The sequence below is a fragment of the Lichenostomus cassidix genome, chromosome 3 (assembly GCF_008360975.1).
Source record: "Lichenostomus cassidix isolate B80296 chromosome 3, HeHo_3.0, whole genome shotgun sequence".
Classification (NCBI taxonomy): Eukaryota; Metazoa; Chordata; class Aves; order Passeriformes; family Meliphagidae; genus Lichenostomus; species Lichenostomus cassidix.
Window position 1 is genome coordinate 34025329 of NC_139483.1, and position 14555 is coordinate 34039883.

Below are 14555 nucleotides of genomic sequence, written 5' to 3' on the forward strand. Positions count from 1 at the left end.
AGAATAGAGAAACAAAATAGATGATAAAGTTGACAGTTTAAGGTCTGTGTGAGTATCAAAGAAGAAAGGCTGAGGTGTGATGGCAGCTGGTGTGGTGCACAGGAAAGTATAGAAATGGAAATAACAAGAGGTGTTAATAACATAACTGAAGAAGATAACTGAGTGTGTGTAAATCAAGTGCAGTTTTGAGAAGAGGAAAAGGGACAAGGTGAAGAAGACAACCACTAAATAAAAGTCTAGCTCTGTAACTAGGTGAGGATAAGACAGTCTTGAAGGCTGCAAGATACTTGAGCTGCTTGAGAGCAGTTGAGAAGAATGCCTGTCACTGCAAGTGGAAGGGTGTCACTCTTAAGGAAAATTGTCCAACTGGATGATGAATCACTGACAGGGAAACATACAGAAGATCCAGCTGAGCAAAGTGAAGAGTATTAATTCTCTGGGGCAGAAAGGTCAGCTGTGGATTTGGAATTTAAGGGCTCTCTTTGCTTTTGATTTTGACAGAAACATGACATCTAACAGAAGTGATACTGCCATCCGGGAAAGTCATTGTAGTGTTAAATACCTGTTGAAGGGCTTTTGGCAGCCTGATGGTTTACAAATGCATTCAGAGAGCATTTGATAAGATAGATACTGAGTAGTGGCAAGACGCAGTCTGTCAGGGTGAAGAACTGTAGTATTGCCCGCTTACAAGCTTGTTTTCCTAGGTCAATGCATCTGTGTGAAGAAATGTTCCTTCTGTTATTGTAATTAATTTTGTATTGATGGGGGTGAGTGAGTGGGGAATGGAGTAGCACTTAAAGCAGCATTAGAAGCATTGGTTAGGTGTTTGAAGGTATTTTGAGCATATAGAGTACCTACTGGGTCAAGACTTTTGATTGCATAGTATGGGTTGAATCTTCAGTACCCTGGGGTGTGGGATTTTTTTTTTTTTAAGCCTGCTGGTCTTCATGCTTAATGAGACACGTTTTATTAAGCTTTAAAGTTTTGGAGGTATTCATCTTCTGACTTCAAGCTGGGAATCTTTAGCTTCTCTTCAGTTATCCTGGCTAATTCCATATGTAAAGGCTCTTCATTTTTGTAGGGGTGTTGTCTGTGTTTGAATGGCAGGAAGATGGGGTACACTTCTATGTTTATTCTATTCTTACACAAGCTTAATGCATGTTTCATTCCTCATTTAATATAATGTCTAATTTTCCCTTGCCATGATTTTTGTGCTTGTATTTTGTTGGTAAAGGTGTTACCATAATTTTGGTTGAGTGGTTTTTAAGCACTGTCTGAAAAATACAGAGGTCCAAATGTAAACATCTATCTCTATTTTTGTGCAGAAATTAAACCATAACATTTTCATACAATCAGAGATTCACTAAATGGTTTGGGTTGGAAAGGACCTTAAAGATCATATAGTTCCAACCCCCCCTGCTCTGAGCAGGGACACCTTCCATGATCCAACTGAACACTTTCAGGAACGGTACATCCACAATTTCCACGGACAGCCTGTTCAAATGCCTCACCACTCTCACTGTAAAGACTTTCTTTCTAATATCTAATCTAAACCTACCTTGTCCTGTCACTACATTCCCTTCTAATTTGTCCCTCTCCGTGTTTCTTGTAGACACCCTTCAGGTAGGCTGCAGTTAGCTCACCCCAAAGCCTTGTCTTTTCCAGACTGAACAAACCAAATTCTCTCAGCCTTTCCTTGTAGGAGAGGTTTTCCATCCCTGTAATCATTTTAGTGGCCTTCCTCTGGACTTACTCCAACAGGTCCTTGTCCTTCCTGTGCTGAGGACCCCAGAACTGATACAGCGCTGCAGGTAGGGTCTCACCAGAGCAGAGCAGAGGAGCAGAATCCCCTCCCTCTCCCTGCTGGCCACACTACTTTTGATGCAGCCCAGGTAACATTTGGCTTTCTGGGCTGGGAGTGCACATGGCCAGCTCATGTCAGGCCTCTCCTCCAGCAACACCTCCAAATCCTTCTCCCAAGGCTGCTCTCCGTCTGTTCTTCCCCAGCCTGTGTTGATAGCAGGAGTTGCCCCAACCCAGGTGCTGCACTTCACCCTTGGTCTTGTTGAACCCCATGAGATTCCCATGGGCCTGCTTCTCAAGCTAACGTTCTGAGCTACCCATGTGTGTGAGTATCCCTCCAGGAATACTCCTTGGCAGTCTGTAAAGAAGACTCCATTCCTTCAGATTTTTCACCTTAGTCAGTGTTGTCTGAGCCATGCTTGCCTTAAGTGAAGTGAGCTCAATAGGTATCTCAAGTCAAGAATTCAAAGATACAACTTCATTGAAGTATTGTCTTTATTTGGCACACAGGATGTTTTCTGTGGTTTAATTTATTTTATGAAATAATAAAGATTTTTCTCATTTACTCTTGTTTCTCATTTCACCCCTCTTTCCTAGATAGCTCTAGTTCCTGGATGCTTACAACTACATTTAACATGATGGACAGAGCTAAAACAAAAGCTAATTTTTGAGGCTTTTGACTTAGAGTATTTTCTGTAAATGATAGTAAAATGGAACTATCCTTTCAAACTTCATATCATTTATAGAATCAGTGGGTTATTTTCTATTCTCAGCTCCTAAAAGGTGGAATTTCAAAAACTTTATGTAGAGAAGCTTTCTTTTAAAGAAAGTTAACATCAGGGAAAGGTGAACCTCAAATAGAAAGATGATCTTATTCTTGTTTTCTCTCATCATCTTATGTATCATCACATCAACCTCTTGTCTGTTGCTAAGCTTTTTATACCTCTAAGTTCCACAAAGATTGAGTTTCATATTGATGATGCCAATAAGTTTGGCAGCTGAGATGCCTGTCACTTTTACTTTAAAGTAAAAGCCACCTTTTTTTTGATAAAACAGTTGTAATACTTATAAAAAAGCATGTTAGAAGCATGAAATCTTATGACAACTTTGTCATGTGTCCTCTTTTTAGACAGGTTAATTGTCTTAAATTAGCTCACACAGTTCCTAAAAACAGTGTTTTGCACTAGTCAATACATTTTATATTCCTCCTCTTCAAAGACTTCTGAGAATTGATAATTTTCTCCCCTCTGTACAAAGATTAGATCAATTTTGTAGATATTTTCCTGAATTCCAGCAAAAGGAAAAGGTAAGTATAACATGCTTATCCAGGCCCTTTTTAAAAAGCTGTGTGTATATAATGCAATCAAAGAATTTACTGATACACGTGTACAGACAGTTTAAGATAGGAGTGATGCATATAATCTTTTTGTGATCATTCTCTGGTGGCTGCAATAGTAGAGAAGCATCAGTCCTTTCATATCCTTTGTCTTCAAAGGACAGTAGCCATACAGTAGCTAAATACTGCAGACAGTTGAAGTTTTGTTGCCTAATAGCACCTGGTCTTGCCATGGTAAAACCAGTGCGTGTCCATAATAGCAGTAAGTCCTGTGTAACTTCCTACACCCCATTAAGTTTCATCAGTTCCCCCCTGTGTTTAGACTGCATAGGTTTGGATGCATGCCTCAAGGGTGCATTTGGCCTCTGGTAACTGTTTATAGCAGTCTTTCTTTTTTCTCTGATTTCTTCAGCAGAGATTCCTATTCAAGAAATATGTGGCAGGGGAGAAAGAGAGATATCAACAAGCCAGTGCTTCTCTCTAGCCTCCTAATGCCTCAGGCAAATACTTTCCCTTTTTCTTCTTCATTATGGGTTGGTGATGAGGTTTTTCTAGACTTTCATATGCAGTTTAGGTACCCATGGTATGGAAATGTGGCTGAGATAGAAGTGTACAGGCTGAGGCTGGTACTTCCCTGATGACCTTGATTGACAATTCTTTTGCTTCCTGGTAGGTGGGAGCCATAACACTTAGTATAAGGACTCTGTTGTAGGCTGGAGGAAGAGGAAGACTACAATAAACAGGATAACTGGTAAGTAACACTTACCCCCTCCCATAAAAGTCCTCCCAATATATGGCAATTGTTTTGGAAAAAAATGTTTGATTCTGTGTGAAAATGTCCATTCCTGAGGCTTCCCAGAAAATGTTCTTTGTTACTTAATGACATATCCTAAACTCTCAGAGCATTACAGTAGCTAAGAATAGTTGTTTCAAGTTTTGAGGGTGCAAAGGGCAGTGTCAATATGAGAGACTTCAGAGTAACAGGTATTTCTAGTGTATTTCTGAGTTAAAAGTGCTCAAATACAATGTTGGGAAGCACGTTAATTTTTGCTGTGGGTGAACTTCCTGTTCTTATCTGTCAAATAGAAGAGCATGGTTTCCCTGCAAAAGGAGTAAAGGCATTTCAAAGCTATGTCTGCTGTTTATCTGTACAGCATTTTGATGTTGTAGGCAAACATATGTTAATTAATCAAATTGCCTCTGATATGTGTTGGGAATGATGTGTTTCATTCCAGTATTCTTAAAATGTTTAAGACTTCTGGGTGATGGTAAAAGAGGCTTGAGGATGGACTACTTAGTGTTTGCATATGGATATCAGTAAATCCCAGTGTGGCTAGCACAGGCTTTTCCCATGAGAATTCTTTTTGTGTTTTATAAATCAAGTTTGGATGTTATTAAAAACAGTGTCCCAAGATCTGGACGGTGCAGGCCTGGCCAGTCAGGCCTAGGGGGAGGCTTCTGACTGACCAATCTGGGTGACTTTTGAAAACTCTATATATATGATGAAATCAAAACAATAAAGGTCTTTCCTTCTTGCCACTGAGAACTGACTTCTTTACTCTGCTAGCTGCTCAACAGCGACATCCCAGTAAAATAGCCCATGTATTTGTATCCAGAGGATGAGCAGGGTGAAATAGTGACAGCTGCCTGTCCATCTGTACTTGAGCAAAATGAGTGGTGCCACTTTAGTTCAGTATGTGCTGCCATTAGTGTAGCCTTGAAGAGCAGGTGACTTCTCAATGCTTTGTGGTGAAAATTATTCTCAACTTCTCAGTGCTGTGTGATGAAAACAATTAGTTTCATGTACAGCATCAACACTGCAGCTCTTTTTTTAGTGTTGGTTTTCAGTGTAAAATGCATAGGCATGATTACTGTGCCAGAGTCAGCACTAAAAATTACTGGAGAGGTTTCAGGAATTGTCCTGATTGCCCTCATCCACCTGACAAGTTTCATAATGTACTAGAAGGCGATAATAGCACATAGTAAAAACTCTGGTCACAGTAAACTGGGAAAGTCACTGTTCTTTACAGGTAAATTTTGCAATAGTTTTGCAGGTATAATCACAAATACAGGTTGTGGAATGCTCATTCATTGAACAGTGGTTGCCATCTTTCTGAATGGGCAAGGAATCAGGATAAATTTGTGTTTTCAGAATGGAAACCTCCAGAAAGCCTTGAGCAGAGTTGGTAAGGTAGTTATGCTAACAAAGAAATCTGCTCTAGGCAAGTGATTTTTTACATTATTTGCTGACATTTGCATGGTGATAAAAAACAAGCTATGAGCAAAGCAGGAGGACAGATGGATTACAAATGCAGTATCACATGAGTTTGCCTTAGGATCTTGAGTATGCAAGGATAAATGGTTCCTTTCTACAGGAAAGAATAAGGCATTGTTACAAATCAAAATTGCTGTCCCTTCCATCTTTCAACAGTACTTTAACAAGAACGGGAAACATTGGAGGATGAGACACACTTGGTTTGTTACTGGGCTCTTTATTAAATATATAAATATAAGCTAATCTTGTAATCTTTGCAAATGTTAGACTTTTATTTGACCTCCAATTACATGGAAGCATTGCTTTCAGAGTTTTACTTTAAAAAGATCTGTTGATGATTCATAAATTATTACTTCCCTTGGTTTTATTGTCATCAACTTCATAAGCTAGAGTTATTTTTGGCAACATGGTACCATGCTGTCACAGATTTCCACCCTTCATGCCTTGAAAACATATTAGTGTCTTAAAACCATATTAATGCTTGATCAGACTTTCTTAACTTCAGCTCTATATATATATAGTCTGGTAGCTCAGCAAGTACAGAAAACTTCACATATTCTGTCTTTCTATAAGTGTGGCAAGGTTCATCCTAAGCCCTTTGAAATGGAGATATTCTTTCTGCTTCAATTTCTTAATCTGAGAAACCACATGTATCTGTGTGTGTGTGTGTATATATATATATATATTTAATAAAAATTAGAGGATGCTCAGGTACTTTAGTATCGCTAATAACCAAGGCGGTTGAGGCTAAAGGGCCAGGCTTGCTGAGCTCTGAAGATAAATGGAGTTATCCCACAGTTGATTTTAGTGGACAGTTACATTTTAGTGAGGTTATTGAAGCTGAAAAGAAAATTGTGAGTTAGTACTGAGAACTTACTTATGTCAAATAAAAGGTGTGCTGAAGGCTGGCACATATGTCTTTAGCCCTTAGTTTGCTGTGAGTTACACAGTGACCCTTTCATAAACAGTCTGTCTCTTACACTAGTGCTACTGGGAGAATGTCCAATAGTAGCTCTAGCTAGAAACAGCATTGGTTTCTGCTTTGATATATCTGGTTAGCACCCATGCCATCTTACCACTTCTGATTGGGAGCTAAGGGCTTGATAGTCAAGTGCAAGAAGAAGCAAACAGAATCAATGCAAGACAGGTCCTTTTTTTATTTTCTCACTTTTCTTAGAAAACATGAGAAGTCTGCTTAATTGCTTTCTTCCGTCTTCCTCCTACTTTGAGTTGTTCAGAAAATGGTAGTGATAATATTCTTGCAGGTTTCTGTGCAGCTTTTATTTCCTATTCCACTTGTTCCCATACAGTTTAGAAAAGTGGCATTTCCCCACTCTGGCAGCAGCTGATTTTCCTCCTCAAAGGACCTATATGGATGTAATTAATAACTTTTACTTCTGTGTGAAATTTCCCATATGGAGAAGATCAAAAGACATTAAGTACAAAATAGTGTATGATGTGATGTGGAAGTCCCATAGTTACTGGTACTCCATTGGTACTCCATTGCATGCACAGGGAACCATTAGCCATCTGACTAATAATTGATTGCTTATAGGTGATTATAGCTAATGGTGGTTGTTATAAATTATGCATAGACTTTAAAGAGAAAGAAAATACTCCAAGACCAGAAATTGTTTCAAATGTATATGCTACTTAGAGTGAGGGAGAAAAGACAACTTGTTAGGAAAAACTTGCAGAGTCAAAGATGAACAGTTTTTCAAAAAGCAGTAGAAAACAGTTGGTGAGTGCTGTGGAATGAGAAGTACTGCAATATGATATAAAAAAATAAACTACCAAAAAAACAAACAAACCCCCCAAAAAAGCAAACAAAAACACAAACAAAAAACCAACCCTGAAGTGTTAAGTGAGAAGCATGCAGCCAGCTTCCTAAGAAACCAGAAATGCCCACTGTAACCTAGTACATTGGGCTGAAACGACGTTTGCTCAAGAAAAATCTCACACGTAACCCAGAAGATTTTTTTAGAGCTAAGTAAAAGTAAATGAAGTAACATATTTTGAAAGTGTGATGTTTGCAGGCTGCTTTCCAGGCAGGCAGGTTTGGTGTTTGACCACCCTGCTCTGAAGCATGTTTTCTGTGTGTTCAACTGGAATGACAATTGCTGCAGTTTGTGACCCTGTTGTGCTCACTCTCCTGCTGGGCACCTCTCTGGAGACCTGGGTGCTACTTTGGGCACTTGGAGCCAGCAGTTAGGGGAGTACAGCCAGTATGGGGTCACCTGCTGTCATCAGGGCTGTAGCCACCATGCTTTAGGGCTGGCAGTCCAGCATGTTATTCACTCACCTCGCAGTGCAGCTGTCCAGTCCATTTCTCCCTTTGGTTGCAGAGGTGTTATGGGGAAGCCATGTTCAAAGCCTTGTTAAAGTCAAGGTAAAGGACCTACACTGCTCTCCCCTCATCCACCTAACCAATCCTTTTGCTGTAGGCAGTGATGTGTTATTCCATCCACGCTGGCCGTTCTGAGTCACTTACTTCATGTACCTAGGAGTAGCTTCCACAGTGACTAGCTCTGCATTCTTCTTGTGTACTCAGGAATACTGTAAGTCCTCTTTGCTTTTAGATGTCTCCAACTTTACCTTTTTCAAGCCTGATATAGTCCTTCATTCTCATGAATATGGCAGAGAGCCAGGAGGGCTGACAATAAACCTTGCCAGGAAAGACTGAGACAAAGGAGACATAGAGTAAATCAGCCTTCCCATATATTTTTACTGCTAGGCCCTCCTTCCATTGGGTAGCTGCTCCTGCTTTCCTTAATCTTCTTTCTCCTGTCATTGCAGAAGTCCCTATGGTTTTTACCCCCGTTACCAGTTTAAAATACAGCCCAATTTTGGCTTTCTTAATGCCATCCTGGTGTGTCTGAGCAATTGTCTCTGAGTAGCCCAACTTTGTCTATGCTTTGAGTTTGCATAAATTACTCAGGAAGTGCCCCAGAAAGGTTGGGTTTATTTTAGCTGATTGCAGGCTTTTGTTATTGTATACTGAATATATGAACTGGTCTACACTGTAGAATAAGAAAAACTTGACCCTGTTTTACAAGGACAGCAAATTCCAATAAATATTTACAGCAGTGGGGTTAGCTTTTTTTCAGGTACACAAGAAGAAGGAAAGAGGCTTTTCCAAAACTCAGCATTAAAATTTCAATGAAAAGCATTGTTGTAGTCTGTCTTTGCTCCCAGGATATTGTGATGCATTGTCTTCCTTGATGATATGGTATGGAGAAAAATATTCATGGCTGAAGTACACTTAAGAGCTTTAGAAAAGCAGCATTTGATAAATTTTATCTGTAAAACAAACAAAAGGCCAGATGATGAGCATTTGGGAGTTACTTGCTTAATACCAGTCCTAATTGACTTGGTTTTGGCACTGACAAGAAATTGGTCTTATTCCAGTATATGTGAAAATCTATGAAAGAAAACTACCATAGTTGTCTATAAGTTTAAGTATCTTTTTGTGCTTTCCTAGCAAATTCAAGCATTCAGAAAATTTCAATAACTGTTTTGAACAGGAAATGTGCTGTATATGATGAAGGCAAGCAAGAGTAATGTTGTGCCTGGGTGTGTGACTAATAAACACCTCAGGGCAGAGCAGCACTCCCCACAGTCAGTTGCTCAGCAAAAGGTTCAGATTAAAGCATTTTTGTGATGATTTTCCCGTGGAGCTTTCCCACCTTGTGTGTACACTTGAGGGAAGAATTTTGTGCTTTGTAGCTCTTCTTCCCTTTGATTTTTTTGCATTGACTTGGTGATGTATAGTTTCCTCATTGTTTTCATTGGCTAGAATTTACTGCAAAAATTTTCATACTTTATTAAGTAGGTGATGGGAGTTGTATAGGTGGTTTATGAGTCATATAATATTAAACAAGATAGGAGAGAAGGGTGCAAGAACAGTGAGTTTGTTTTTATAATGTTGACGATTATTCACTTTGCTCTTGAGGAATGTTGAGTGATTAACACTTGCTTAATACAGACTTATTAATACAATAAAGCAGGACTTCAGTTGCACCAGAATCTGAAACAGAGGTATTGGAGAGCAGCGTAAGTATAATGAAAGGCAGTGCTAAATGCTAGAATGTTGAATGCTGGAGTACCAATATATTGGGATACTGTGTCATGTTAAAAGAGTAGATTTTTGTATTGCAGTCAGTTCTGGAAGTGGTAATAAAAAGCATATGTATGAATGCTTCCACGTGATTATGAATTGCACAAGAAGTAAAGTATATCATATATATCCAGGGAAACCAGGAATATATAACAAGCTTTTCACACCAAGTTTCTGTTCATGCTGTTTATATTTTGGAGGGAGGCAGAAGAGAAAGAAACTTGAAATAATTACAGAGGGGGAGGGGAGACTAAAAACTGATCATTTAATCAGCAATGTAATGACTAAAAGTCTGTAGGGATACAGCTGAAAGGGCACACTGTAATTAGGTCATTTGATAACCTGTTTAAGTAGCCATTACATACTGGAACAGCAATAAAAGATCTTCCCTGAAGCTCTGCTGAGAGTCAAGGTTTTCATCTTCCTTCTTTCATTAGTTTTTCCTCTTTCCAAATTTATATACATGACATCTGTTAGTATTGAGATTTCATAAATAGGCATTTTAGGACTGGTAAATCATAATTGCTACTTCATGTATCTACTACTTTTTATAATCAGTCTCAATCTCTGCACAGAGGAGTAAATGCAGATTTCTGCAATTGCAGAGCTCCCTGTTTTTAAAACTAGCATGTTTAAATGTATGTATCAGTCATAATTTTAGGATGTGAAGGAACAGTTTATGCTGTTTAAAACTTTCTGGCTTGGACTGTAACAGTCAGATCTAGCAGTTGCTTACAGGAAACGAGCATTCTGGAAAATGCATCATTCAAGGAAATTTGGCACTTTATTTTTACTGTGTCCTTAACATTTAGTTTTTCATGCAATTGCATTGCTCATTAATTATAAATTCCTACTTCTGTGGTTTCTTAAGAGGAGCCCTTGAGATTTTAATTGATAGTTCATCATCTTAAAATTATACTCCAATTCTTAATTTCTAAATTTTTGGAGGAATATTTGTGAATAGAAGGAGAAATATTTTCAGCACCAAGTGGAACATTTTTGAGAAGACAAGCCAAGACACAATGGAGAAAATGCTTAGTACTAATTTTAAGGATTCTCCCATCAAGCTGCTAATCACATCAGGCTTCACCTTGTGCTACAGTACAAATGTGGAGAGTATAGTGCTGCCTATAACATGTTTAACTTGGAAATAGTAGAAATTAATGAAACCCAGGCACTTATTTCCTGGATATTACTCTAAAATAAGGGGAGCTCTTTTATTTGGAGTAGTACTTCCAGTAGGTTATTAATAATGCTTCATCTCCTATATAATTTTTGTTGATAGAATTCAGCATGCTTTTAGGTTACAGCATTTTCCAACACCAGATTCTTGTATCTTAAACCAGGAGATATGATCTAATCTGACTTCCAGTTTAAAAGACAACTATGATTTTAGCCAATGAAACTTAATTGGAAAGAATATAGCAAGATTGTTCACGTGCAATAACTGGTGAAAACACTCAAATGTACACCATAAACCATAGAATTTTCTTATTCTTTTCCAAAAAAACTTTAAATTGAAATTCAGACCTTACTCTAAGATGAAAATGGGCATTCAGGCTAGTTGTTTCCAGATTATATAATAAAAATAAGGGTGTTGGATTAAAAAATTGCACATACATAACATCAAAACTTGACCTCAGAATAGTTTTAACGTTTTGGAAAGAGAAGCAAAGATCCTATTTCTACTTGCTGTAATGGATTTTCTGGTTTGGATGCTTTGAGGTAGAACTGTCCTGTACCATGCTTACAGTAAGTGTCCCAAAATACTAAGTTTTCACTTTTAGAATAGATTGTGTAAGAGTACAAAATATTAAGTCAAACTGCATACCAAAAGAACTCATGTCTGCTTGGTGAAATGTTAACATTAATGGTTTAGAATCAAAACTATCTATTCTGTCTTGCAGAGTTTTGCTTTCCAACCAGGCAGTTTTCACAGGCTTCCTGATTCATAGCAAGCCTTTCCAAATCCCCACCCAGACCATGAGAAGATCCTGCTGTCTTTTTCACATCTGTGGCTGGTTTGTTCACCTGTTCTGTGCCTTCTCAGGGATGTCCTGTGCATTGGGATCCTGGGCTTGCTGTGTCTCTGCCCGCCTGAGGAGGTTAATGGTTAGCTGCCTCCAGGGAAAGGGACACTTTCTGTCTTCCATAAGATCTCACCTGAAGGAGTTCAACACACTGAGCAGAGCAAACATGCAATCTCCTTCATGGCTCTTCACCATATACTCAGTGTTTGTTTAATTGAAGAATAACACTCTCAGCACTGAGGACTACATGTGTGCCTCTGAGTGAGCACTGCCCTGCCCTGGGGTTTCCCCTGCACATGCTGAGACACCTGACTTGGATACAGGAAGAGCACAGCTGTCTGAATGAGCACTTGACAGGTTAATCCATGATCAGCAGTCTCTCCTTTCTGATGTGTCTGTCTGGGAAGCTGGCAGAATTCCCCAGCACCCGTGGTCTGCCTTGGGTTGCCGCATGGTCCCACAGCATTGCAGCTTATGGTTCACCACAGGGTAGCTGCTTTGTGGTGAACCAGAGGAAGTCTGGCCTGAGACCATTGCCAGCTGCTGTTCCCAATGCTGGTACAGCTCCAAGGGCAGGAGAAAGGCAGTGCTAATGCAGGGTTCTACAAATAGTAAGGCCAAGGAAATAACATAAATCTAAAAATCAGTTCTCTAAAACAAGCCACATCTTTTTCTGTTGCAATTTTTCACTAAGACTTTGTAATATTAACCCATTTCCAAATGGTGTATTTCTGAAGGACATTTTACTTCCACAAGGAATTAATATCTTGAGCCAAAACTTGAACTTTCCCTGTGATTATTAAATATGAGATGAACTTCCCACCAGTCTCTAATATGCTGAGGACTTATGCTCTATTTTTTTTTAAGCATAGTCAACCTTGCTGGTCTCCTGCCCTGTTATCTATCATACTGTCTCAAAGTGTGTACTTACCAGCTGGTTTGGGTTGACAACTTAATTTTACTGAAATTTAGCTGATGTGGCTAGACAGAGGTCTTGAATTACAGAGGACAACGATTTTAATATAACATCATCAACATAGTCTTGTGCTGCAGTCCTGTGCTCAGGAATAGTTCTTTCACTTTGTTTTACTGACAGTATGTATTAAAAACTGGTATTTATTTATTGTTGTTGTGAGTTGTAATCAAGTATAGCATATCAATGTGGCTAGTGATATAGACAGACTGTATTTGGTCGTGTTTTTAGGTGGTGTTGCTTTTATTGATTTTTTTTTTGTTTGTTTGTTTTTTTAAGGGATATTGCCATAATGTAAGCCTGGATGAGCTTCTCAAATTGCATTAAGGGTTATACAGATTAAAAACAAAAGTCTTTTTCTGTTCAACTTACATAGAAGATAAGTGAAGGATACTAACAAATGTGTAACTGCAAAGAATCAGTGGTTAGCGCGAAGGCTAGCGTCGGAAATGTAGCATTGTCAAGATTTGTATTTGGTATCTTAGCAAGAGTTTAATAAGGAGCTAGGGATAATGACAATCTAGTAATCTGAGGGTGGCAGCTGCTCTTTTTGTGAGAGTGACCATTTCTCCTTCAGCCTTGCTGTTTAGCTGTCATCTTTCCTTTTTCTGTTTTTTCTTAGGCTATGGTTACAGTGAGGCAGGAGTAATACATCTGAATAATTATGCTACATGAATATTCATTACTTGATTATTAAGCAGTGAACAGATAGAGGTCATTTTAAAATATAGATTGTTTTGAGCCAAACCTTGCCTTAGGTATTGGTGGTAGATGTGCATTCTGCTTGCTTTCCTTTTGACTTGCTCTTAGTGCATGGCTCTCTCTTTTGTAATTAGTTCAAGAACCTTATTATGAGGTATCATTATGAGGTATATTATCATATTATAAGGAACATAGCTTGTGTTCTTGGGAAAAGATTCCTAGATGAGTTTGTAACTTTTTTAGAACTGGAAAGGTTCTTTTTACCTTGTAAAATAACTTCAGTATGTTTAGTGTATGAAGAGAGGTCTAATGGTTATTTTTAATTACAATTCTCTAACAGCAGAAAAGATCCCATTGAATGGGGTAGGTACATGGATTTTAAAGATGAAGGTGCAAAAGACTTAGAACCTGCAAGCTGAATCTTAGAAAAAGAAATCTCATTAATGTTCAGGCTGGTTAAGCTTTAAATTCTTATTGTTTTCCTACCGCTTGTAGTTTAAAGTCAAGTTCTGGGTATCTTTCTAAAAAGATTCATGAACTTAACTGGAGACAATAGCTGCTTCTTTGTTTGTTTTGGGGGGATGGTATATAAGTGTTACAAAAGTCAGTTTATATCATACTGATTCTTCCACTTGGTATTAAAATAGTTTTGGGAAGCATATGTAGGAATTACTACGAAATTTATTTGAATGGAATGCAAAGCAAGGGCGGTAACATGCACGGTCTGCACTGGTGAAGACAAAATTACCTGGACTAGTCAGCGTGGATTCACCATGGTGAAGTCATGCCTGACCAATTTGATAACCTTCCATAAGGATATGACTGGCTTGGTCAATGAGGGGAGAACAGCTGAGAGTTGTCTGCCTTGGCTTCAGTAAGGCTTTTGGCACTGCCTCCAATAAGATCCTCATAGAGAAGCTGAGGAGCTATGGCCTGGGTGAGCAGACAGTGAGGTAAAAACTGGCTGAATGGCCACATCCACAGAGTGGTGGTCAGCAGTTCAAAGCTTAGTTGGAGTCTGGCAGTTAGTGGTGTACCCAGGGCTGAGGACTGGAACAGTCCTGCTGAACATCTTCGTTAATGATTTGGATGATGGGGCAAATCCGTTGATGATGCAGAACTGGGTGGACTGGCTGGTGCACCAGAGGGTCATGGTCTATCCATAAGGACCCCAACAGCCTGGAGAAATGGGCTGGCAGGAGCCTCATGAAGATCAACAAGGAGTGCCAAGTTCTACATCTGAAGAAGAAGCAACCTAGACACCATCAGTAAATGCTGGGGGCTGCCCAGCCGGGAAGCAGCTCGGCAGAAAAGGCTCT

General features: G+C 39.0%; 1 protein-coding gene across 4 annotated transcripts in view; it reads left to right on the forward strand.

Annotated features, from left to right (window-relative positions):
- Nucleotides 1-14555, forward strand: part of CRIM1 (cysteine rich transmembrane BMP regulator 1) — a 173826-nt gene that overhangs the window by 35454 nt on the left and 123817 nt on the right. Inside the window, exon 1 of one of the 4 annotated variants that reach the window (XM_085055221.1) lies at nt 3189-3890. The exons of the other annotated variants lie outside the window; for them this stretch is intronic. The gene's annotated coding sequence lies outside the window, so the exon portion shown is untranslated. Of the gene's footprint in view, nt 1-3188; nt 3891-14555 lie in introns of those variants that run through there. 4 annotated transcript variants of the gene reach the window in all.